The 24,784-nt window shown below is 43.8% G+C and overlaps 1 protein-coding gene and 1 non-coding gene across 2 annotated transcripts in view; one reads left to right on the top strand and one right to left on the bottom strand.

The window, feature by feature from the left end:
• The window catches only part of LOC124721843 (solute carrier family 41 member 2-like), a 1,040,492-nt gene that overhangs the window by 805,357 nt on the left and 210,351 nt on the right, over positions 1 to 24,784 (top strand). The window lies entirely within an intron of this gene.
• On the bottom strand, positions 20,639 to 20,712 carry Trnat-ugu. Its single transcript has one exon. It is a non-coding gene; the product is annotated as a tRNA-Thr (tRNA).

Here is a 24,784-nt window from a genome sequence, read left to right as displayed (position 1 = left end):
TTATAAAAATGTATGTATGTATCAATCTATCTATCTATCTACCTACCACATCTCCTCCTACAGCAGAGGACCGATTTCAACCAAACTTGGTGGACATATCACTCAATGTTCGGAAATCATTGCCGTTGGGGTAAGAACCACCTAGCGATTAAAGGAGTGGGTGAAAAAGCAGTGTAGCCCACGATGAGCGAATAGCCATCTTTTGCCACCCTGTATTTGAAAATGAGAGAACTTGGCGACTTTTAACAGACTTTTCACATAATTTCAGATCCATACGAATCGTTTCCGCGTTGACCATCTCCACATAACAATGAAAGGAAAAATGTTATCATTTACTGCTATTCATGCAATAAAACTGCCGCATGAAGCATGAAATTTTAATTTATTACTTCTTTGCTACTAACTGTATTCGTGACACATTTTCCAGACCACATACACAAAGACCACTGAATGTACAAACAAAATTGTATCATTGTACGACTCATAATTCAGGAGATAAGACGTGATAAACATTAAGCTGCGCCGAAGGAAAGCAGCGGGGTGAAATTCGCTAGAGATACGGGTGGAATACGTGGACAATTACGTGTGAAGTATGTGAAATATATGTGAAATATATTTGACATCAGTGTGTAATGTTGTTGGTTTTATTTTATATGTAAGCAGTGGTGATAGACAATAAAAGCGGTTTAAAAGCTGTGAGCTGTCTGGGGAAGTTAACCTTGCATTATTGAGCAACTGTTTCACCAGGTATCCAGTCTAGCTTACCAAATTTCCAACCAGACTAACATTAATTATAATCTTTTAATAGTCATACGACACCCAGTGATATATATATATATATATATATATATATATATATATATATATATATATATATATAAGAGCATTTAAATAAAAATAAATAAATCAGTTTATATTTGGAAATTTATTTTAACATTGATCATTGAAATTTCAGCTTATTAATCTCGAGTCGTAACTAAGCTGGTGCCTTATTTAGGATTGTGAAAATGTGAGATTGTAATCTTACGGATCACATCAAATATGGAGCCAAGATTGGGAGACTGCATACAACACTGCATTCATAAAATAACACACGAAGAACGTTGAAACATATGCAAGAGGAAATTAACCACAACCAACCGATTCAATTTTCACCCAAATAAATTACGTTCGTAGCACAATCCTGTCCGTCATGTAATTACCACACACTGGTATACTAAATTCATACTAACTCTCTATGAAATCTTCCCAAAAAGAATAGCTGAGGGCTACTTTGATGATTACACCACATGCTTCACGTGGTCAACTTGGTTTACACAAAGCGTATAACTCCACAATAATTTTGATAATTAAAATAAATTAGATCGAAAAACAATTTACAAAAGAAAAATCTCGAATTGGTTACTAACGTCTTACTATTAACCTGATGGTCAAACAATTATATAAGCACGTGGTAGTGGTCTCACAAAGTACACCCCACGTGGGTTGAACATAAAGAAAAGTTGCTATATTGAAAAATATTGTCAAGACGAGACGTTATAATCTCACGCACATTCGCATTTAAGATTGATGATCTTAGTTAGAGTTACTGATCAACACGTGTTTCCACTTTACTCACAAAGTATTGACAAAGCAACTACCGGAATATATTCTGAACTTCACACGAGAATTATACTGCACTGCAATTTAAGATAACATTAGATATTTTAGAGCTAAACCTGAAATAAAGGTGATTAAATTTTCAGTTAGGCTGAACTTAAGAAATCCATTGTCCTACGGACTTAGCAGACACGCGCTTAGCCGGAGATCTTACCACTTCAGACGCTCGCCACGGACAGACTGCCGTGGTTCCTACCTGAGGGGTGCCTCACAAATACAAACGGAAGTGACCAGAGAGGCATGTTCCTATACCAACATGACAAAGGACGGGCAGGACCATACTAAGGATAGAAACCTCTTTGCTTTTAGAAAGCGTAGCTACCTGTTCCGACTTTGGTCCTACTGTTCTCTAGCAGACAGGCTTGTCTGCTACCCTCAAGCATGCAACTAGAAATACATTTGCTCATTCATCCTCTCACACAGAAGGGAAGGGGGATGACAGTATCTTATCATATACAGTATATAAAAGAAAGCTGATGTAGGTTCCGTATGAGACTGTGTGACATGAATTACATATAAACTGTGTTTTAAAGTGTAGTAGTGTGACAGATCGTTCTTGTTTATGTGTAAAAGTAACACGTTCCACTACTCAGTCTCCTCCCAGATAGTCAGAAACGCCACAGTAAATTTAGAAGAGGAATTTATGCCGTAAAGGACAACAGATTTAAGAAATTAAACATGAAAGGAATCCAACAGAGACCTTTCAAGTGTAAGTGGGCAAAGCAATGGGTGAAAAGCTTATCCTAAACACCAGAAACGATTTCAACCAAATTAGGTGTACATATTAGTTACGATCTGAAAAGAAATGCTGCGGGAGTAAGAATTATCAGCAGTCTATTACAGGGAGCATGACAAGGCGTAAAAAGAAGGGGGAGGAGGAACTGGACAGACAACGAGGGGCAAGGAGGCGATGGACACAGATATGGGGGAAGAAGATGGACGAGAGAGGGGGAGGGCGACATGGACAGAGGAGGAGATCGACAGAGAAAGGAAAGAGGAAGAGATGGAGATGGACAGGGACAGGGACAGGGGGAGGAGAAGATAGACAGTGAGGGGGTGAAGGATGAGGTGGACTAATGGAAGACTGGGATAAATAAATACTTGGGTACTGCTGTGTAATCCACCAGTGCCGTACTAGACTATGGTAAACATCAAAATCTGTGGAAATTACTCGTGCACTTGCCTCAGACCTATTCTCAGAGCCCCCCATCTTCCTATAGTCTTTCCTGTCTCAGAGGTTTTTTAGGACCCGAGTTGGTGACACACTGTCTGATCGTTTTGAGCAGGAGAATGGTGTCCCTCAGGTCAGTGTTTTAACTGTTACTCGCTTTGCCATAGCCATCAACAGTATCACGTCTACAGTAAGGAATCCCGTACAGTGCTCCTTATTTGTGGACTATTTTGCTGTTTTCTGTTCCTTCAGCCGTGTTGCAACAGTGAGCCGTCAGTTGCAACCTACAGTGCGGCGGTTAGAGGAGTGGTCCGCACAGACGGCGTTTTAGTTTTCTGCAGATAAGTGTCTTCATTTTAATCTTTGTCGTTGTATTTTTAATTTGCCTGTCTTGCATATGAGGGACACTATTCTACATTTTCAAGACCCAGTGAGGTTTCTGGGCCTCATTTTTTAATCCAAACTCTCGTGGTTACCATACCAGAGAGATCTGAAATCCAGAAGGCACCGAATACCATAAACTGCCTTAGCGACGAGTGTTGGGGAGCAGACAGGGCGCGTCTGTTGCAGTTTTATAGGGCTTTCGTATGTTCAGAGCTAGACTGGGTACTGGGGTGGGGTGGGGGGGTGGGAGTGGGGGGAGCGAAAGAGCGGATCTAGCAGTCAAGGAGGCATGTCCTGATGCTCAGGTGTGTGTGTGACATCCCCCTGCATGCTATAACCTCGCTGTTGAGCTACAGAGTCTCACGTCGGTGGTAGGATGAGTGGCTGGAAGCGATAGACAATGAGCTCCCTCTAGTAAACCCCACAATGCGGCCGTCGAGTGCTACCTCCCAGCCACGTAGACGAGACGAGGTCCTCCTTACTCGTCTTCGCGTAGGCCACAGTCCTATGATGCATGGTTTCTTGCTACGGCGAGGGGATCCATCAATGTGTGGTGTTTGTTGCGTGCACATCACTGAGCACCACATTTTATTGGACTGTCTTTTATTTTTCGACCATCAGGCCGCGGTGGATTTGCCTCCGGATCTGCCCCCTATTTTAAGTAACGTTCAAACGAATGTGATTCGAGTTTTAAAGTTTTGTGAACTGTCCAACATTTTTCTCAAGATTTTAGGGAGACGGTTTTAATCTGTGAACATGGTGATTGTCTCACCCAAGTTGTTTTTGTAAGTGGTCAGTCAGTCACATTTCCCTTTGCTTTTCTTTTAGCCCTCCTGTGGTTCGTTTTTTCTTTGTTTTAATTTAATGTATAGCTACTTTCCCTCTTTCTAAGTTGTTTTAATGCATGTGAGACAGAGTGAGTGTGTGGTCATTTCGAGTGTATGAGTGTGCAACAATTTTAGAGATTATCCCCACATCGTTTGTTTTAATCAGTGAAAGTGAGCTAATAACCTCGCCGTTGAGCGCCTATAATATCATGTCTCTCTCTCTCTCTCTCTCTCTCTCTCTCTCTCTCTGTGTGTGTGTGTGTGTGTGTGTGTGTGTGTGTGTGTGTGTGTGTGTGTGTGTGTGTGTGTGTTTTCTCAAAGCATAACAGCACGTTTTCACCAGAGGCAGTCGTAGTCGTATGCATCGTCCATGGTCTGCCTGTATTAGGCCTACATACACATACTATTGGCCAGTCGGTATTGGCCAGCTGAACGTGGATCGCAGTAAGTGGGCAGTGATTTGTGTACGTTCTGCACCGTAAACAAAGTGCGCGTCTCCCAGTTCTCCTTCCGTACGTAGTTCTTGTTGCTTACTGCGACCGTCAAGCGGGCACTACTGCGCTACATGTTGTTCACTGACATACGACCTTTAAATTAACTTCGGCACATTTACGTTAATAGCAGGTACTTTTTGTTTATTTTTTTCGCTACTAGCGTACTTACGAATGCTTAGTGCTCACTCAATTTGCGTTTCCTACAGCTGGTCGACTCTTTGTAATAATTATAGTACAAAGTAATATCTCCAGTTACAGTTACATTCTCAGCAAGTACACCAAGTCCTTTCATCCATACATGTATTTTTTCATCATTACTAACTTTTCTACAAGAACGTGTATACAGTGTAAATGGCATATTACTATAAACATAACTAGGGCTAGTTCGGGTCTTCGGATCTATTCCACAATGCCAGGTAAGCGATGACATCTCCGTCGGCGAAATATTCAAGTCCAGGAAGGGAGGCGTTTTCACAACGAACGATGGCTAAGGTAAACCACCCACTACCATAATTTCCAATAGCGAGATCCAGAGTAAAATTAACCCTGCAGCCACGGAAGCATATAGGTCCTAGGCTGCGTTCACACTGCCGGCCGGGCCGAGCCGGGATGACGCGTACTGGCTCGGCTCGTGCCTAGCCAGCTCAGGCCGACGAGTAGTGCATTCACATTGCGCGCCGCGCCGAGCCGGGACGGCGAAATGGGGGAAAAATCCACTTCTCCGATTTTCATGTTTTAAAAATTCTTAGCGGTATATAAGACTTCGCCACATCGTTTTATGAACTTATTTTCTCCTTAAAAGCGTTACTTACGTCGTGGAAAAAGAAAAAGTCTACTTTTCGTTTCGCGTGATTTCTTAGTTTCGTAACGCTTCCCAACCGATTTTGAAGAAAGTATGAGACTAAAAATCTGATTTTTGTACACGTGGTAGTATAACATCTTAGCTTCGTATTGAATCATTTATCTTTCCATATTTCTTAACAGTCATTGTGAAATGATGCTATTTGTCAATGTTGTGCACTTGATTTACAAATCTTGTAGTGAAAAAGTTATGTAGCGGGTAGCTTACTGTTGGATCCGTTTCAGACCATACATTGTTGGGAATGAAATGTAGCTAAAAGTACCAAAAAGTTTTTGAAATGATAATGATACTGATATCTGTCTCTGGTCACAAGTAATGCGAGCTATTCAGTGGCGTCAGTGCCGCGTCCGCAAGCCACGGAGTTCGCGCGGTTACGGCTTGGTTTAGTACATGTACAGGTAGAAGTGTCAATGACATAGATCTGATAAAATTTGGTGTAAAACTAATCACAAAAACAAACTGGAGATTTGTGATACGTTTACTGCAGAAACTGAAGCGCAATTCTGTAGTCTCTTTGTCTACTTTGACAGAAAAAAATAATGGAAAGTTAATGAAACTACTGTAGATCGACACAGATGTGCGTTTCATTGTTCTTCATTGTTTTTTTCCTTCCTTGGCGGGCTGCGCTGCACCGTCAAGGTAATCCCCACTCTTTGGCTAAATGGCTGTTAGTTGCCGAAGGCCAAATAAATAAATTTAAAAAAATCCCCATCCTTCGACAGCTGACAAGCAAGTCAGTAGAAAACGCAGCTGCAGTCAACAGTTGCTCGCCTTTAGCTAGTCTGTGCTGTCGTGTAGAACAATGCCTTCACTCTTTTATTGGTATTGTTTTGACTCTGCAGTAACTCGTCGAGTTTTGAAGTACAGAAGAACTAGGAGGTTATGGATTCAACCCATAAATAGCGACAGACATTTAGGAGAGTTTTTTTCTTTATATGAAGAACTTAAAAACTATCCTGAAAAATTTTATTCATATTACAGAATGAATCATAATACATTTCAGTATGTGCTGCAGAACATTAAAGACAAAATTTCGAAACAGAACACAAACTTTCGCAGAAGTATAACAGCAGAAGAGAAATTGTGTATAACGATAAGGTAAGATTCGTTAGTACACACTTTTTGGTTTCAAAAATGGTTCAAATGGCTCTGAGCACTATGGGACTCAACTGCTGAGGTCATTAGTCCCCTAGAACTTAGAACTAGTTAAACCTAACTAACCTAAGGACATCACAAACATCCATGCCCGAGGCAGGATTCGAACCTGCGACCGTAGCGGTCTTGCGGTTCCGGACTGCAGCGCCTTTAACCGCACGGCCACTTCGGCCGGCCACTTTTTGGTTTGCAGTAGAACTTTGTACAGCATTCACTACCCCAATTAATTGTAGTCATGCTTTTGTATTTTAAATTTCACAAACGCTTACGTCTGAGGGGAAGAGAGTTTATGGGACTCCTGAGAATCATTAGTAAGTAATTAGCTTCGTCATTTTGGGTAATGTCTTGCTGTGCCTTCAACGAAGAATCGTAGATACACTCCTTCAGAATTTTCCAACTATTTTCTTCTTTTTCCTTCATGATGCAGCGCTTGGCAGTGGTGATGGTTCATCATGTGGAGCCACTGATGACCTCACAGAATTCTTTTCATTACCTTGTAAGATAGACCGACTGATATGCCCTTTGACTCAGTGGTTCTGTTTCCACTGGTAAGGAACTGTGCATAGCTCTTGGAACTTAGGAAAATCATATATCAGAACAAAGCCCGAGTGGAATTGCATTTTAATATACTATTCCCTGGATCACATGACTTTATTTTGCCAAGTTATACAAGTTATTCTCTGTAACTGTCTCTCAGATCTTTGCATTTCGATTTCATTATTTTAATTGAAAGAATGTAGAAGGGTGCAAGAAAATGCCTGTTTAATTATTTATCATTGTACAACTATGAAATGACAGGGACTAAGTAAATATCTACTGTGCAAACAAAACTGTAAAAACTTCGCCCAACACCACACTTGAGTAACACATTTACGATTTTTTTTCTCAGGTATCTGTCCACTGGCATCTCCTTTCATGCACTAGCATCGTCATTTCGATTAGGAGTGTCCACCGTATCAGTGGTGGTGAAAGACGTTTGTATGGCCATATGGGAGTCACTTGTTCCCATTCATTTACCAACGCCAACTGTTTCTCGATTTAAAGAAATTGCCAGTGAAATGCATACGAGATGGGGATTTCCAAATTGTGTTGGATGTATAGACGGGAAGCACATACGTGTCCAATGTCCTAAACTTTCTGGCAGCATGTTTTACAATTACAAACAGTATTATTCGATTGTACTCCAAGCAGTTGCTGATGCAAATTACAAATTTATAGCTGTAGATGTTGGTGCCTACGGTAAACAGTCTGATGCAGGCGTGTTTAAAGAAAGTATGTTATATAAGAAACTTACAAATGGGGAGCTGTTATTACCGCCACCAACAAGACTTGAAGGAATGTGTCAGGAACTACCGTACGTCGTTTTGGGAGATGAAACTTACCCCTTATTAGAGAATTTGATGAGACCTTTTCCTCGCAGAAATTTGGACAACGAGAAGATTCTATACAATGATATGCATTCCAGAGCAAGAAAAGTTGTTGAATGTGCATTTGGTATAATGACCAATAAATGGAGACTACTGAGGAAAGAAATTGAAACATCTGTTGATGTAGCTGATCACATAGTCAAGTGAATTTGTCTACTTCATAATATTGTCATTGACAGAGAAGGATGCAATGTTGAAGCTGAAAAGTTTTGTAACAATGCTGATATGCAGACAGCTGGTGCCACATTCAACAGAAATTCCACATTACGTTCGAAAACTGTCAGGAACACTTTTGTTGAATATTTCGTTAAAAATGCAACTTAAAATAATTAAAAAACATTTCAAAAATAAATTTTGGAATTGAAAGTACTTAGCTATTTACTGTATTTTTTGTATCTCATTTCATTGTAAATAAAACAAATAAAATTATAAAGGAAAATAATTTATATTTGTGCGTACTATCTGAAACCCACTCCTTGGTTACTTCGTTCCATAATCTGGAAACTGCATCATTACTGTCATACTAGCCGAATTTCTGATACCAAATTGATGAACACAAGTTAATGTCATGTATACGTTATTCTGCATCCATTAAAGTAAGAACATCGCAAAAAGATGTCACAGACAACAGCTTATAGTAACGTACCACAACATGGCTTTACAATGCATTGTCATCTGGTAGGGACACATTTCCGTCCCTCAGTGACACTCATATCTGCCTCCGTTTACAAGTAAATGCGAACTATTCAGTGGCGGCAATGCCGCGATCGCTGCCAACCTATTGTTGTAAATGCATGTAGATTAAATAAATGAAATAAAAGTAATTTCGCATGTATCATTACAATAAACGTAATTTTTCCTCACTGATTGTGAAATGTGAGGTAACACTTTAAAATAAAATACGTGTGCAGTCACACTTGTGATGAAAGCAGAAGGGAGACGTGTGATGCGTGTACTGCAGAAGCTGTAGTGCTGCTCCACAGGCTCGCGCCTGCGGTCGGCTCGCGCCGGCAATATTCGGGATGTCGCCGGCTCGGCTCCGGGAGGCTCACGCCGTGTCGGCGCGGCCCGGCCGCCAGTGTGAACACCGCAATTCAAAACCGTGTGTTTGATATCGAAGCGGGCGGCGGCCCGGCCAGGCTCGGCTCGGCTCGGCTCGGCTCGGCCCGGCCGGCAGTGTGAACGCAGCCGGCCGGGCCGAGCCGAGCCTGGCCGGGCCGCCGCCCGCTTCGATATCAAACACATGGTTTTGAATTGCGGTGTTCACACTGGCGGCCGGGCCGCGCCGACACGGCGTGAGCCTCCCGGAGCCGAGCCGGCGACATCCCGAATATTGCCGGCGCGAGCCGACCGCAGGCGCGAGCCTGTGGAGCAGCACTACAGCTTCTGCAGTACACGCATCACACGTCTCCCTTCTGCTTTCATCACAAGTGTGACTGCACACGTATTTTATTTTAAAGTGTTACCTCACATTTCACAATCAGTGAGGAAAAATTACGTTTATTATAATGATACATGCGAAATTACTTTTATTTCATTTATTTAATCTACATGCATTTACAACAATAGCTTGGCAGCGATCGCGGCATTGCCGCCACTGAATAGTTCGCATTTACTTGTAAACGGAGACAGATATGAGTGTCACTGAGGGACGGAAATGTATCCCTACCAGATGATAATGCATTGTAAAGTCATACTGTGGCAGTTCCTTATCAGTGGAAATAGAACCACTAAGTCAAAGGGCATTATCTCAAAACTCTTCGCCTATCAATCTGTCTATCTTACAAGGAAATGAAAAGAATTCTGTGAGGTCATCAGTGGCTCCACATGATGAACCATTACCACTGCCAAGCGCTGCATCATGAAGAAAAAAGAAGAAAAAAGTTGGAAAATTCTGAAGGAGTATTTCTGCGATTCTTCGTTGAAGGCACAGCAAGACATTACCCAAAATGACGAAGCTAATTACTTCCTAATGGTTCTCAGGAGTCCCATAAACACTCTTCCCCTCAGAGGTAAGCGTTTGTGAAATTTAAAATACAAAAGCATGACTACAATTAATTGGAGGTAGTGAATGCTGTACAAAGTTCTACTGCAAACCAAAAAGTGTGTACTAACGAATCTTACCTTATCGTTATACACAATTTTTCTTCTGCTGTTATACTTCTGCAAAAATTTGTGTTCTGTTTAGAAATTTAGTCTTGAATGTTCTGCAGCACATACTGAAATGTATTATGATTCATTCTGTAATATGAATAAAATTTTTCAGGATAGTTTTTAAGTTCTTCATACAAAGAAAAAAACTCTCCTAAATGTCTGTCGCTATTTATGGGATGAATCCATAACCTCCTAGTTCTTCTGTACTTCAAAACTCGACTAGTTACTGCAGAGTGAAAACAATACCAATAAAAGAGTGAAGACATTGTTCTGCACGACAGCACAGACTAGCTAAAGGCGAGCAACTGTCGACTGCAGCTGCGTTTTCTACTGACTTGCTTGTCAGCTGTCGAAGGATGGGGATTTTTTTAATTTATTTATTTGGCCACCCGCCAGCCATTTAGCCAAAGAGTGGGGATTACCTTGACAGTGCAGCGCAGCCCGCCAAGGAAGAAAAAAAAAACAATGAAGAACAATGAAACGCACATCTGTGCCGATCTATAGTAGTTTCATTAACTCTCCATTATTTTTTCTGCCAAAGTAGACAACGAGACTACAGAATTGCGCTTCAGTTATCTTTTAGTTCGAAATACGAAATGTACATCATACTAATTGTAGGATGTTGATGACAAATAATTCTTTGTCTTTTGTGATGCAACGTGTGGCCAATTATAAAAGCATAGCAGATGATTGTCCAGTAGCCGAGGGAAGAATTCTTATATATTTGGATTTATCTAGAGAATGAGACCATTAAAATAATAAGAGGGGCCGGCACTAGGTCTGCGCTGATCACTAGTAATTAGTTTTTTTTTTCTGTGCTGCATTATATGACTACACTAAACCAAGCTGTAACCGCGCGAACTCCGTGGCTTGTGGACGCGGCACTGACGCCACTGAATAGCTCGCATTACTTGTGACCAGAGACAGATATCAGTATCATTATCATTTCAAAAACTTTTTGGTACTTTTAGCTACATTTCATTCCCAACAATGTATGGTCTGAAACGGATCCAACAGTAAGCTACCCGCTACATAACTTTTTCACTACAAGATTTGTAAATCAAGTGCACAACGTTGACAAATAGCATCATTTCACAATGACTGTTAAGAAATATGGAAAGATAAATGATTCAATACGAAGCTAAGATGTTGCACTACCACGTGAACAAAAATCAGATTCTTTAGCCGCATACTTTCTTCAAAATCGGTTGGGAAGCGTTACGAAACTAAGAAATCACGCGAAACGATAAGTAGACTTTTTCTTCTTTCACGACGTAAGTAACGCTTTTAAGGAAAAAATAAGTTCATAAAACGATGTGGCGAAGTCTTATATACCGCTAAGAATTTTTAAAACATGAAAATCGGAGAAGTGGATTTTCCCCCATTTCGCCGTCCCGGCTCGGCGCGGCGCGCAATGTGAATGCACTACTCGTCGGCTTGAGCTGGCTAGGCACGAGCCGAGCCAGTACGCGTCAGCCCGGCTCGGCCCGGCCGGCAGTGTGAACGCAGCCATAAATATGGGAGAGTGGTAACCGTCAAGCGCAGTCCACCACAGAAGTAACACGGAGATACAAGGAGCTTCCCAAGTTAGTATGTTTCCCAGTTCTTCTGTCGGTGCCAAGTATCCAGTAACAGACTTGAGAACATGACAGAGAAGCTAGCAGCTGCGAGATAATTTCTTGCGAAATGGTTTGAGAAGTTTTCTCCAAAATAAAAGTGATATCGGAAGCCTACTCACGATTTAAACGCTTTGGTAACAAACTACACTCCTGGAAATTGAAATAAGAACACCGTGAATTCATTGTCCCAGGAAGGGGAAACTTTATTGACACATTCCTGGGGTCAGATACATCACATGATCACACTGACAGAACCACAGGCACATAGACACAGGCAACAGAGCATGCAAAATGGCGGCACTAGTACAGTGTATATCCACCTTTCGCAGCAATGCAGGCTGCTATTCTCCCATGGAGACGATCGTAGAGATGCTGGATGTAGTCCTGTGGAACGGCTTGCCATGCCATTTCCACCTGGCGCCTCAGTTGGACCAGCGTTCGTGCTGGACGTGCAGACCGCGTGAGACGACGCTTCATCCAGTCCCAAACATGCTCAATGGGGGACAGATCCGGAGATCTTGTTGGCCAGGGTAGTTGACTTACACCTTCTAGAGCACGTTGGGTGGCACGGGATACATGCGGACGTGCATTGTCCTGTTGGAACAGCAAGTTCCCTTGCCGGTCTAGGAATGGTAGAACGATGGGTTCGATGACGGTTTGGATGTACCGTGCACTATTCAGTGTCCCCTCGACGATCACCAGTGGTGTACGGCCAGTGTAGGAGATCGCTCCCCACACCATGATGCCGGGTGTTGGCCCTGTGTGCCTCGGTCGTATGCAGTCCTGATTGTGGCGCTCACCTGCACGGCGCCAAACACGCATACGACCATCATTGACACCAAGGCAGAAGCGACTCTCATCGCTGAAGACGACACGTCTCCATTCGTCCCTCCATTCACGCCTGTCGCGACACCACTGGAGGCGGGCAGCACGATGTTGGGGCGTGAGCGGAAGACGGCCTAACGGTGTGCGGGACCGTAGCCCAGCTTCATGGAGACGGTTGCGAATGGTCCTCGCCGATACCCCAGGAGCAACAGTGTCCCTAATTTGCTGGGAAGTGGCGGTGCGGTCCCCTACGGCACTGCGTAGGATCCTACGGTCTTGGCGTGCATCCGTGCGTCGCTGCGGTCCGGTCCCAGGTCGACGGGCACGTGTACCTTCCGCCGACCACTGGCGACAACATCGATGTACTGTGGAGACCTCACGCCCCAGGTGTTGAGCAATTCGGCGGTACGTCCACCCGGCCTCCCGCATGCCCACTATACGCCCTCGCTCAAAGTCCGTCAACTGCACATACGGTTCACGTCCACGCTGTCGCGGCATGCTACCAGTGTTAAAGACTGCGATGGAGCTCCGTATGCCACGGCAAACTGGCTGACACTGACGGCGGCGGTGCACAAATGCGGCGCAGCTAGCGCCATTCGACGGCCAACACCGCGGTTCCTGGTGTGTCCGCTGTGCCGTGCGTGTGATCATTGCTTGTACAGCCCTCTCGCAGTGTCCGGAGCAAGTATGGTGGGTCTGACACACCGGTGTCAATGTGTTCTTTTTTCCATTTCCAGGAGTGTATAAAGACATCTTTGATGTTTTTCATACAGTACTCCTGATGAAGCTGCAGCAACAGTTGTCATCAAGGAGCGTACTGTGTTTGTTAACTTGGCGTGGAGTCAGTTTAGTTATCAGCAGCAAGAGAGAGCAAGAGACTGACTGTGACAGTGAAAGCAGACAGTAGTAGTAGTAGTAGTAGTAGTAGTAGTAGCAGCAGTAGCAGCAGCAGCAGCAGTAGTAGTAGTAGTAGTAGTTGGCAGAACGAAGGTGGCTATGGCTGTGAGATAGGAGACAGAGACACACAAAGAAATAATGACAATGAGTTGAGCTGAATGAGTGAATGAGAAATGGGCAAGCGGGAGTGTATTAGTATGAGCGACTTTACAGCGAATGGGTGTGAGCGAGATACAGTTAGAAGTTACAGGAGCTTGTGGGAGTCAGAGGTTAGTTGCATGTTAAAAAGAACACGAATATATTCGCATGCCAAAATGTTTGTGAAAATTTTTAAAGGTGCTCGGGAAGGTAGACCGTGGTAACTGATATCCGACTTTTCAGTCAGAGTCTTTTAAACAGGAGCATATTCGCCTTTTTTGCACTCCGACAGCAGCATTTTTCCGCTGTTACATTACGGAGGGAGAGTTATAGCTACTTACGTCGTACAGAGCAGGGTCATAATACACGATTCGTGTCGTCAACTCATCTTCAACACGCTCGCTTTGTGTATTCTGCACTCTCACTTTGTGTGCATACGTCGGATTCAGCAGGAAACTTTTCCATCTGAACATATTTCACTTATTAAAGACGAAGAATGGTTTAACGGTTAAAAATTTACACGTTTCAGTCCCTTTCAGCCTATCAAGGGCTTGTGCAACAAAGAATTTTGACACTGTATTGCAAGCGAAATAAGGTTGAGTAACATGCTGTTAAGTACGTATTCTCAATTCCAAGAACTGTCATTGAGTTGAAGCACGTAATTATAGGTCTACATCGCTAACGTCGACCGACTGAGGCATTTTGGCATTAGAAATTGCATAAAACACTTCAAATCATCAAGTACCTATACTTTACCAAGGTGAAAACAAGTCTATGCTTGCGTACAAGTCCTCATTTCTCATGTCTTCGGGGTCCTAACATGAGTTGTGATTCGTTCTGTTACCTGTTGCAACTGTACGTTCTGTAAACTTTTGCACTGATATTTCCCGAAAGGAACGCCCTCACACTCTCAATTGCTCGAATGCCTTTCATTTGTCCGGTTGTATCGTTAGAAAGTCCATCGTGTTCTATTTACATTGTAGTATATAAAGAAACTGTTAACTGGATCATCATCTTTTTGTCATTTTCCGAGAGGGTTTATTGCAAAACACAAGTAGCCATTGTATTACTGCACTCCGTTCAGATTTTTCCAGGCTTATAGCTACTATGTCTTGTGACAGCCAGAGCGAGAGCACCAGCAGCAGCGAGTACTGTATGTATAAAGCGTTTATTTTGCATTTTGTTTACGACCTTCCACTAAGGAAGGGATTCTATTTGTGTTTATCTGCTCTGCATAGTAACTAACAGTTCTTGATAAAACTTTACGTAGTTTTCGTGTTAGATTTCTTAGTGTTTTCTTGATCGTTTAGAACAGAAAGCGCCCTAAAACCGTCTTTTGTTTGTTTCGCGGCCGTTAGCCACTAGTCACTTGAATCAGCAGTTGTCTTGTGACAGCCAGAGCGAGAGCACCAGCAGCAGCGAGTACTGTTTGTACAAAGCGTTTATTTTGCATTTTGTTTACGACCTTCCACTAAGGAAGGGATTCTATTTGTGTTTATCTGCTCTGCATAGTAACTAACAGTTCTTGATAAAACTTTACGTAGTTTTCGTGTTAGATTTCTTAGTGTTTTCTTGATCGTTTAGAACAGAAAGCGCCCTAAAACCGTCTTTTGTTTGTTTCGCGGCCGTTAGCCACTAGTCACTTGAATCAGCAGTTGTCTTGTGACAGCCAGAGCGAGAGCACCAGCAGCAGCGAGTACTGTTTGTACAAAGCGTTTATTTTGCATTTTGTTTACGACCTTCCACTAAGGAAGGGATTCTATTTGTGTTTATCTGCTCTGCATAGTAACTAACAGTTCTTGATAAAACTTTACGTAGTTTTCGTGTTAGATTTCTTAGTGTTTTCTTGATCGTTTAGAACAGAAAGCGCCCTAAAACCGTCTTTTGTTTGTTTCGCGGCCGTTAGCCACTAGTCACTTGAATCAGCAGTTGTCTTGTGACAGCCAGAGCGAGAGCACCAGCAGCAGCGAGTACTGTTTGTACAAAGCGTTTATTTTGCATTTTGTTTACGACCTTCCACTAAGGAAGGGATTCTATTTGTGTTTATCTGCTCTGCATAGTAACTAACAGTTCTTGATAAAACTTTACGTAGTTTTCGTGTTAGATTTCTTAGTGTTTTCTTGATCGTTTAGAACAGAAAGCGCCCTAAAACCGTCTTTTGTTTGTTTCGCGGCCGTTAGCCACTAGTCACTTGAATCAGCAGTTGTCTTGTGACAGCCAGAGCGAGAGCACCAGCAGCAGCGAGTACTGTTTGTACAAAGCGTTTATTTTGCATTTTGTTTACGACCTTCCACTAAGGAAGGGATTCTATTTGTGTTTATCTGCTCTGCATAGTAACTAACAGTTCTTGATAAAACTTTACGTAGTTTTCGTGTTAGATTTCTTAGTGTTTTCTTGATCGTTTAGAACAGAAAGCGCCCTAAAACCGTCTTTTGTTTGTTTCGCGGCCGTTAGCCACTAGTCACTTGAATCAGCAGTTGTCTTGTGACAGCCAGAGCGAGAGCACCAGCAGCAGCGAGTACTGTTTGTACAAAGCGTTTATTTTGCATTTTGTTTACGACCTTCCACTAAGGAAGGGATTCTATTTGTGTTTATCTGCTCTGCATAGTAACTAACAGTTCTTGATAAAACTTTACGTAGTTTTCGTGTTAGATTTCTTAGTGTTTTCTTGATCGTTTAGAACAGAAAGCGCCCTAAAACCGTCTTTTGTTTGTTTCGCGGCCGTTAGCCACTAGTCACTTGAATCAGCAGTTGTCTTGTGACAGCCAGAGCGAGAGCACCAGCAGCAGCGAGTACTGTTTGTATAAAGCGTTTTTGTACTTATTTGCTGCGCTTAGCTTTTAAATAGTTTTTCTGGCAAAACCTAGCGTAGTTTTCGCGTCTCGTATTTCAGTGAGTGTTTCTTGATTATCAGAGTAGCTCATCAGAAGATTATCTTGGGAATTTGTCACCGTATAGAGTAGGGTAAACATAGTCATGTGTAGGGACTGTGGTTGTTGTGAGCGGACGCAAGGAGAATTGGCCACTCTTCGGGGGCAGGTGGAGGCTTTGTCTGTTAGGCTCATCGAGCTCGAGGCGCAGGCGTCGGCTCGTAGTGGCGTTGGGGCAACTGTGGTGAGACCTATGCCTACTTCGGTGGCCTTGGAATCACATGGAACCCCTGATGTCGCTGCGTCTTCCGGCAGTGAGCATCTTACCGGTCAGCCATCACTCCAGGGTGAATGGCGGACAGTGGTGGGCTCGCGCGTGCCTGGCCGAAAGGCAAAGGTGGGATCTGGCTGCGTGGCAGCTGCCTTACCCCTTTCCAACAGGTACGGGGTGCTTCCTAGTGGTGATGACATCGTTTCCGAGCCACCACAGGATGCCTCGCCTGTTGGGCCAGTGGCCGATTCTCCGGCAAGGTCCCGACAGTCACAGGGCGGGCCTATTAGTTATAGGGAGCTCCAACGTTAGGCGGGTTACGGAGCCCCTCAGGAAAATAGCGGGTAGGTCGGGGAAGAATGCCAGTGTGCACTCGGTGTGCTTGCCGGGGGGTCTCGTCCGTAATGTGGAGGAGGCCCTTCCGGCAGCTATTGAACGCACTGGGTGTGACCGACTGCAGATAGTAGCACATGTCGGAACGAATGACGCCTGCCGCTTGGGTTCTGAGGCCATCCTTGGTTCCTTCCGGCGGCTGGCTGATTTGGTGAAGACAACCAGCATCGCACGCGGAGTGCAAGCTGAGCTTAATATCTGCAGCATAGTGCCCAGAGTCGATCGCGGTCCTCTGGTTTGGAGCCGTGTGGAGGGTCTAAACCAGAGGCTCAGACGACTCTGCGACTATAATGGTTGCAAATTCATCGACCTCCGTTATTGGGTGGAGAACTGTAGGGCCCCCCTAGACAGGTCAGGCGTGCACTACACACCGGAAGCAGCTACTAGGGTAGCAGAGTACGTGTGGCGTGCACACGGGGGTTTTTTAGGTTAGAGGGACCCCCCTTGGGCGAAACGATAAAATACCTGACGGCTTACCAGAGAGGACATTATCATCGTTGATAAAGAACGTCCGTCCTCAGAGACCAAAAACAGGAAAAGTTAACGTAATATTGGTAAACTGCAGGAGTATCCAGGGCAAGGTTCCTGAATTAGTATCTCTTATTGAAGGAAATAGTGCGCATATAGTATTAGGAACGGAAAGTTGGTTAAAACCGGAAGTGAACAGTAACGAAATCCTAGACACAGAATGGAATATATACCGCAAGGATAGGATAAACGCCAATGGTGGAGGAGTATTTATAGCAGTAAAGAATTCAATAATATCCAGTGAAGTTATTAGCGAATGCGAATGTGAAATAATCTGGGTTAAGTTAAGTATCAAAGGTGGGTCAGATATGATAGTCGGATGCTTCTATGGACCACCTGCATCAGCAACCGTAGTAGTTGAGCGCCTCAGAGAGAACCTGCAGAACGTCGTGAAGAAGTTTCGTGATCATACTATTGTAATAGGGGGAGACTTCAATCTACCAGGTATAGAATGGGATAGTCACACAATCAGAACTGGAGCCAGGGACAGAGACTCTTGTGACATTATCCTGACTGCCTTGTCCGAGAATTACTTCGAGCAGATAGTTAGAGAACCAACTCGTGAAGCTAACGTTTTAGACCTCATAGCAACAAATAGACCGGAACTTTTCGTCTCCGTGAATGTAGAAGAGGGTATCAGTGATCATAAGTCAGTGGTTGCATCAATGACTACAAGTGTAACAAGAAATGCCAAGAAAGGAAGGAAAATATATTTGCTTAACAAGAGTGATAGGGCACAAATCGCAGAATATCTGAGTGACCACCATCAAACGTTCATTTCTGAGGAAAAGGATGTGGAACAAAAATGGAAAAAATTCAGAAACATCGTCCAGTACGCTTTAGATAAGTTCGTACCGACTAAGGTCCAAAGCGAGGGGAAAGATCCACCGTGGTATAACAATCATGTACGAAAGGTACTACGGAAACAAAGAAAGCTTCATCATAGGTTTAAGAGTAGTCGAATCATAGCTGATAAGGAAAAGCTGAACGAAGCGAAAAAGAGCGTAAAGAGAGCAATGAGAGAAGCATTCAACGAATTCGAACATAAAACATTGGCAAACAATCTAAACAAGAACCCTAAAAAGTTCTGGTCATATGTAAAATCGGTAAGCGGATCTAAATCCCCTATTCAGTCACTCGTTGACCACGATGGCACCGAAACAGAGGACGACCGAAGAAAGGCAGAAATACTGAATTCAGTGTTCCGAAACTGTTTCACTGCGGAAAATCGTAACACGGTCCCTGACTTCAGCCGTCGCACGGACGCCAAAATGGAAAATATTGAAATAAACGATATCGGAATTGAAAAACAACTGCTATCACTTAGTAGCGGAAAAGCATCCGGACCAGACGAGATACCCTTAAGATTCTACAGTGATTATGCTAAAGAACTTGTCCCCTTTCTATCAGCAATTTATCGTAGATCGCTGGAAGAACGTAAAGTACCTAGCGACTGGAAGAAAGCGCAGGTCGTTCCCATTTTCAAGAAGGGTCATAAATCAGATGCGAATAATTATAGGCCTATTTCGCTTACGTCAATCTGTTGTAGAATAATGGAACATGTTTTGTGTTCTCGTATTATGACGTTCTTAGATAATACAAATCTCCTTCATCATAACCAACATGGATTCCGCAAACAGAGATCATGTGAAACTCAGCTCGCCCTATTTGCCCAAGAAATTCACAGTGCCGTAGACACTGGCGAGCAGATTGATGCCGTATTCCTGGACTTCAGGAAGGCATTTGATACGGTTCCGCACGTACGTTTAGTGAAAAAAATACGAGCTTACGGAATATCGGACCAGGTTTGTGATTGGATTCAGGATTTCCTAGAAGAAAGAACACAACATGTCATTCTTAACGGTTCAAAATCTGCAGATGTAGAGGTAATTTCGGGAGTACCGCAGGGAAGCGTGATAGGACCTTTATTGTTTACAATATACATAAATGACTTAGTTGACAACATCGGTAGCTCCGTGAGGCTATTTGCAGATGACACGGTTGTCTACAAGAAAGTAGCAACATCAGAAGACTCGTACGTACTCCAGGAGGACCTGCAGAGGATTAATGCATGGTGCGACAGCTGGCAGCTTTCCCTAAACGTAGATAAATGTAATATAATGCGCATACATAGGGGCAGAAATCCATTCCAGTACGATTATGCCATAGGTGGTAAATCATTGGAAGCGGTAACGACCGTAAAATACTTAGGAGTTACTATCCGGAGCGATCTGAAGTGGAATGATCACATAAAACAAATAGTGGGAAAAGCAGGCGCCAGGTTGAGATTCATAGGAAGAATTCTAAGAAAATGTGACTCATCGACGAAAGAAGTAGCTTACAAAACGCTTGTTCGTCCGATTCTTGAGTATTGCTCATCAGTATGGGACCCTTACCAGGTTGGATTAATAGAAGAGATAGACATGATCCAGCGAAAAGCAGCGCGATTCGTCATGGGGACATTTAGTCAGCGCGAGAGCGTTACGGAGATGCTGAACAAGCTCCAGTGGCGGACACTTCAAGAAAGGCGTTACGCAATATGGAGAGGTTTATTATCGAAATTATGAGAGAGAGCACATTCCGGGAAGAGATGGGCAACATATTACTACCGCCCACATATATCTCGCGTAATGATCACAACGAAAAGATCCGAGAAATTAGAGCAAATACGGAGACTTACAAGCAGTCGTTCTTCCCACGCACAATTCGTGAATGGAACAGGGAAGGGGGGATCAGATAGTGGTACAATAAGTACCCTCCGCCACACACCGTAAGGTGGCTCGCGGAGTATAGATGTAGATGTAGATGTATACAGAGTAGTCGGAAACAGTCTGGAAAACTTGTGTGCTACAGGATAGGTTGTGCTGAGAAATAAATGTGCAGAAGAAAATTCGATAAATGAAATCCAGACCATTATCCGCTTACAGGCGTTGATAAATATGAACGGTGACAACTGAACATGGGTGCCCCGATCGGGACTCGAACCCGGGATCTCCTGCTTACATGGCAGACGCTCTATCCGACTGAGCCATCGAGGACACAGAGGATAGTGCGACTGCAGGGACTTATCTCTAGCACGCTCGTGAGATCCACATTTCCAACTTACTGCCAACACACTACATTTGTAGTGCCCCTGCCCACTATATTCATTACTCGGACATGTCCGAAAGAACAGATACCATACCCATATAGATAAGGCTTACCGGCCAATGATCTTCAGTGCGGATGCACTCACATTGCTCAAACTCTTACGGGAATCAGTAGACTGACTGCCGCGAGTGATGAGAATAGTGGGCAGGGGCACTACAAATGTAGTGTGTGGACAGTAAGTTAGAAATGTGGGTCTCACGGGGAGCGTGCCAGAGATAAGTCCCTGCAGTCGCACTATCCTCTTTGTCCTCGATGACTCAGTCGAATAGAGCGTCTGCCATGTAAGCAAGAGATCCCGGGTTCGAGTCTCGGTCGGGGCACACATTTTTAACTGTCACCGTTGATGTTTATCAACGCCTGTAAGCAGCTAATGGTCTGGATTTCATTCTAATTTAATTCTTCGAGAGCTGCAAGATCACCAATGGTATCTGTTCTTTCGGACAGTCAAATAATTGACTGTGACGTCAAACGTATTCTTCGTTTGGTTCCTAAACCGTAAGAGAGAGCAACGCAAATACTGGACATGGAAGGGTAGTAAGGATCGAACCAGAGCCAAACACTGAGCAGTCTCGTGCAGTATCATTTATGCTGTGAGATAAACTGACACACACCGTGTCTGACAGGCTGTTTGAATTTGCGCGCGCAAGGGCCTGATTGGCTAAATTCTTTACTAATTAGCTCGGAAACGGCGCAATGTATCGAATTTCTTTCTTAAAAATTGTTTCGCAACGCGGCCTACCCTGCAACACACTTATAAGATTTTCAGACTGTTTATTACCCTAGCAAAGATATGGGCTTCAAACGTGGAAATCCATTTAAGATAAGTGACTTTGACAAAGTGCAGATTATTATTACGCAGAGCTTCGAAAACGGCGAAGCTGGTTGAATGTTCACGCACTACCGTCGTGAGCATCTATGGAAAGGAGTAGACGAACAGTGAAGTTACCACTAGACGATGAATGGTTGGACGTCCACGACTATTCACAGAATGTGGGGTTCCGTTGCTAATCTGCTCTGTAAAGTAGGATATATGGTGATCTGTCGCATCTCTGCCGAATGAGCACAGTTCTGGTGCACGCACAAGAGTTTCGGTGTACATCGTTCATCATAGAACGCGAAGCTCCGGAGCAGACCACCCCCACATGTTCACATGATGGCGCAACGACATCGTCAATTATGATTTCTGTAGGAACGGGACCATCGGGATTCGATTGTCGACCAATGGAAACGTGTCGGCTCTTTGGATGAATCACATTTTTGGTACAGTAGGTCGATGGTCGTTCCTACAAACGCCTCCATCGAGGTGAACGGAGACTCGAAATGTACAGCGCGCCACGGACACAGACTGGTGGTAGCACTGTTATGTTATGTGAGACATTCTCCTATGCTTGCATGGGACCTGTGATAATAGTCGAAGACACGCTGACAGCGGTGAATCTCCTGCATCCTTAATACTTGATGTCTTCCCCGACGGTTCTAGGCGCTTCAGACTGCAACCGCGCGACCGCTACGATCGCAGGTTCGAATTCTGCCTCGGGCATGGATGTGTGTGATGTCCTTAGGTTAGGTAGGTTTAAGTAGTTCTAAGCTCTAGGGGATTGATGACCTCAGATATTAAGTCCCATAGTGCTCAGAGCCGTTTGAACCATTTCTTCCCCGACGGCGATGTCGTCTTTCATCAGTACGACTGTGTGTCTCTCGTGCTACAGTGGTTTGAGGAGCAGTATAGTGAACTCACGTCAATGTGTCTGCGACCAATTTCGCCTTATGTAAATCCTTTGGAACTATCGGGTGCCATCACCGAGTACGCAAATCGGCGGCCAGTTATTTACACGAATTACGTGACCTGTACGTAGACATCTAACGCCACATACCTCCACAAACCTACCAACAAACTGTCGGATCCATGTTACGCAGAATCAGTGATGTATTTCGTTCCAAAGACGGACAAACATGCTATTAAGGAGGTGGTCATAAGGTTTTTGGTTATAAACTCTTCGCTGCTTCAGCCAGCGTCGAGGTAACTATGTTCAAACTGTACGCTGCAGGTCTTGAGTCGGTAGTACTGTCATTGAGTTGCTCTTAGGCACTCGTGTTTGTGCGGCGTTGTAGGGTTCAGACAGAAGCATTAGTGTGCATTACAGTTGCAAACAGTCAATATGCTGCACAAGATGAGCAGAGCTTTACTCTTAAAGCTGTTTTATCAAAACACCAACACTAGTGCTGCTGCTCTTCTCGAGTGTCCACACATTAAACGAACATCGAGAGATCCTCTTTCTGCACCAGCGTTGAAGAACATGTTTCGAATATTCAAATCAACTGGCGATTTGGGAATTGCTCCTGGGAGAGATCGACGGCCAATTGTGCCACAAGTAGTTGAAGAAGTTACTGTTGTCATGGCTGAGAATACCGGATGCAATGTTCAGTCTTCAAGCAGAACACGAGCTGTGTCGAGACAGCTGAAAATTCCATGGCCCAACTTTCGAAAAGTTCTGCGAACAATTGTGAAATGGTATTTCTAGCTCGGTTCCAGACTGTCGTGGATGCGAATGGTCATCACACTGAGCAACGTTTGTAACCTTGAATGTAAAAATGTCACGTAATTAATAAATGTTATCCTCTCATGTGGAAATTAAAATGTCTTTCTTTCAAAGGTTTATTCGTATTCCTCTTACGGGTGCCCTTATAGATGTTTACACGAAGTTTCATTTTCCTACGATCACTCGCTTTTCATGGTGGCACTATCAAGAAGTGAGAACTTAATTATTACACCCTGTACATTCACGTGGTCCGGTCTACTGTAGGGCTTCACTACGTGCGTAACACCCGGGAGATTTGTGGTCGACAGTGAGCGTGCGGTTGGCTGGGTTGCCCTGCTGTCTTCAGCATCTGTTTATGTGCAGGCGCTATTGCGGACCGTGGGTAGGTTCTGGATCACTTTGTTCATCATCCAGTCAGCGGATGGGGCTTCACACTGTCGCTGGTGATAGTTACATTCATCTCCCATCAATTGGTGCTGGAGTTTGTCCACAGCATTAGTGATAGTTGCCCTGTGGAAACATTATCCACATAAAAGTTTTCGGCCATTACTGTCGTAAAATGATATCCCTTTTTTCATCATATATGTGAGATGCTAAGCAAAATATCTGAGAATTTCATTGTACCGGTCAAACCGGTAGCAGTATGACATTCCGCTGCTAAACGTCTCAAGGTACACATCTCAGCTACTGCGATACAAAGCTGATTCATCTTTGGCGCTTGCAGTTGTTAGTTGTTGTGGTGCGTGTCAGGACGTGTTTCAGTGCTTCTGCGAATTGTGAAATGGATAACGTGAAGCAGCAACAGATTTGCATCAATTTCTGTTTCATGTCGAAGAAAACTGCAGCCGAAACCCACAGAATGCTGACAGAGGCGATTAGTGGGAGTGCACTGAGGCAAACAAAAACATTTGAGTGGTTGGCGCGCTTCAAGGAAGGCCAAGAATGTATGGGAGATGATATACATTATGGTCGATTGTCAACATGTGCAACACCGGAAATTATCGTGAAAGTGCGTGACGTGATTCACAACGACCTAAGGCAGACAATTCACGATGTCTGTAACAGACTAGGGCTGTCGTACAGTACATGTCAACGGATTCAACCTCAGGATTTAAACGTGCACTGAGCTACAAAAAAGAGTTCGAGAATGTAAAAAATTACTATCCAGCGTCATAACGGTAATGAATCCTGGATCTATGGTTATGGCCCTGAAAAGAAGCAGCAATCATCAAATGGAAATGCCGTCTGTACCAAGGTCGAAAAAAGCACGACAAGTTGCCAGCAACCTGAAGCCATTGCTGATCATTTTCTTCGACGTACGGGGAATAGTGCATAAGGAGTTGATCCACCTGGTCAGACTGTTAACGGGCAGTTTTACAGCGAGGTTTTGAGTAGACTGAGTGGAAAATGTTCGGCGCAA

Source organism: Schistocerca piceifrons, chromosome X (assembly GCF_021461385.2).
Source record: "Schistocerca piceifrons isolate TAMUIC-IGC-003096 chromosome X, iqSchPice1.1, whole genome shotgun sequence".
Taxonomy (NCBI): domain Eukaryota; kingdom Metazoa; phylum Arthropoda; class Insecta; order Orthoptera; family Acrididae; genus Schistocerca; species Schistocerca piceifrons.
The sequence above is the reverse complement of the archived record's forward strand: the minus strand, read 5'-3'. Positions and strand labels throughout refer to the sequence as shown.